At 36.1% G+C, this 2801-nt stretch overlaps 1 pseudogene; it reads right to left on the reverse strand.

The window, feature by feature from the left end:
* Positions 1 to 1304: 1304 nt before the first annotated feature.
* LOC111539575 lies at positions 1305 to 1955 on the reverse strand (annotated as a pseudogene).
* Between the last annotated feature and the right edge of the window lie 846 nt (positions 1956 to 2801).

Genomic DNA, 2801 nt, shown 5'->3' on the forward strand with positions numbered 1-2801 from the left:
TGACATTTGATTAAAAATTAAGAAATAAACTGTATTAGTATGATAATTTTTCCATAGATCGAGTCTGTAAAACAATTTTAAAGTAGTATGAGTTTTAATTTGGGTTAGCATAAAGTCTCTCACTTATAGACTCCATCTGCAAAACCTTAAAAGAGGGAATAAACTTAACATATATAGAGCTCATAAATAATCACTAAAGCACATATTATGGTTCTGAATTATATATTTGTCTGTTCTCATAGAATAAAAGTTTCTGACAACTCTTGCCTTCATTTTCTGTTTTATAGTCACAAAGACATATCTTTCATCTGAAGGCCTCAAGCTCCAGTCATTAGTAACAAAACTGAAATCACAAGTAAAAACATAAGCATATAATTATGTTTCCTTTTCTACCTTGTGCCTGGCAACATCAAAAGTTAAATAATCTGAGGCTTTTATCATGTGTGCAATGGTGTATCCAAAGAGCATGTTATAGTCCACTTTCCCCATTTCTAATCTTACTATTGTTAATGCTAACAAGACATACAGGGTTTTTGAACATTCTGAACAATACACCTTGAAGTCTCACTAAGTCGGCAAGGTCTCAAAGGTTGTACCGTGTAAAAGTCAAGTAATTAAACACTGATTACTTACTGCTTAGAAAAAAAAAAAAAAAGGCTGCTGGGAAAAGTTGGATTCAGAAGGTCTAATTTCACACGGAACATTTCAGTGAAAATTAAGCCTTTAACTATATTCTGCTTGACTTGATTTGAAAGAAAAGGATAAGAAAAAAAGATTATAAAAGCTATTCAGTAATGTCTTTCTGCAACAGAACTTTGGGAGGTGACAAACAGCCGTTGGTAATTCATTTAGTCATCTTTTCCCCAAACAGCATTTGGATTCCCCTTCAAAATTTGGCTGCAACTCTTTAGTTTCATTATTCTTTCGAAATACAAAGGTTCCTGCCTTCTCTCCTGGCACTGGTTGAAATGTTTCAGCTCCCTAGAAACAGCTAATTTCTAATAAAGTTTGCAAACATAGTAAACTCCATTTTACCTGATGCTGTTTCATTTCCCATACATGGAAAAAAAGGAAACTCTTCCCCAGAGTTTTAATTTTGACCTATTTCAACTTCGTTATCTTTTAAATCAGAATAATTAAAATTTAGAAATATTTAAGTTCTTCCTTCCATCACGCCCTACTCTCCAATTTACCTCAGTGGCTAGTATGTAGAAAAATGCCAGAGATGACACAGGTGCTAAAATTATTTTGCTGAAAGACATCACAATTCTTTTTGGTAGCAGTAGAATTTATTCAAATGTGCCTTAATATAGGTGCTGAGGCTTGCGCATGGTGCTCTCCATATACAAGGACCGGACATTCTGCCAGTTTTTCTTGAGCAATGACACGAAGAAGTTGACAGCCAGGTGAATGTTCTACACAAGCTCATCGTCTGTCATTTTCACGTGGCCAACGCCAGAGCCAGACATAACACCTTTGCCATTTGGAACTTGATGGTGGACCTCACCTCATCCACTTTGGCCGCTATGTTTTCGTTGTGTGTGAGCAGGGAAGGGAACTTTCTTGCCTTATTTAGGCCTGGACCCAGGGTTTGTGGGATCCGCTTGATCAGAGACTCTAAGGCCAAAAATGCATTATACTTCTTGGCTAGCTTCTTGACCAGTTTCTTATTTTTGTTGAGTTTGTTCAGTGCCTCGATGTCCGTGTGGGGGATATCCACGGCCTTGGCCTCGTCACAGTGTTACTGGTCCCCCAGGACACACACGGATAACTTGGGGCGGGGAGTGGACTTAAGCCTGACGGTGACCGAGAGGCGCTTGTCCTTCTGTGGGTCACAGTTCCTCAAACTAATCTGCAACTCAGCTGTCTCCAGACTTCGGGCCCTTGCGCTGGTTCCCTTGCAGGACTTCCTGCATCACCTCATACACGGTGTGGCAAGAGACTTTGCTGCTCATAGCTTCTCGCACTGAACTAACCAGAAAGGAGACACATCTCAATTTTTTATACCTCTTACTCTCTCACTTTTCCTGTTATTGGAAGGCATTTCTTTCCTTTCCATGTCATAGATGAGATTAAGGATTATCTAACAGAAATAATTATACTGCTTGTTAAAATTTACTTAATTCATATCTTGCAACTATCACTATCTGTTCACAAGAACATATAAGATTATTTATTTTCTTGTTTGTCTGGAATTACCTGTGCCAAATGGATCAAATATTTCCTTAACCAGTTGTTTCTAAGAAAGAATTTCTACCTTACAGAGAGAATGAATCAGTTTAGTTTATTAATCCCTATTGAAACACAAACATACATATGTTAGCTTATTTATGCCTACTAAGGCATAACTATTTCACTAGGTTAGATAGTATTGGGGAAATTTTCTGTAGCAAGGACTAAGAAGAAAAGGACAGTTTCAAATAATATATGAGCTACTTAACAAACATCTTTGAAGATACTGCTGGTGAAATTTGTTGTAGTTGTAAGGAAAATTTGTATTCCTAAATAGGTAATATTAAAATATTCGGCCTTTTCCTCTAACTTTCTTTAATGTTACTGCTTTAAAAAAATTGACAAATAAAAATTGCATATATTTATCATGTACAACATGATGCTTTGAAATATGTGTGCATTGTGGAATAGTTCAATCCAGCTAATTAACATATGCATTACTTACATACTTATCTTTTTTGGTGAGAATATTTAAAATCTACTCTCTTAGTGATTTTCAAAATAGAATACATTGTTATTTACTGTAGTCACTATATTGTACAGTAGATAACTTGACCTTATTTCTCCTA

The sequence above is a fragment of the Piliocolobus tephrosceles genome, chromosome 1, assembly GCF_002776525.5.
Source record: "Piliocolobus tephrosceles isolate RC106 chromosome 1, ASM277652v3, whole genome shotgun sequence".
In the NCBI taxonomy this organism is placed as follows: domain Eukaryota; kingdom Metazoa; phylum Chordata; class Mammalia; order Primates; family Cercopithecidae; genus Piliocolobus; species Piliocolobus tephrosceles.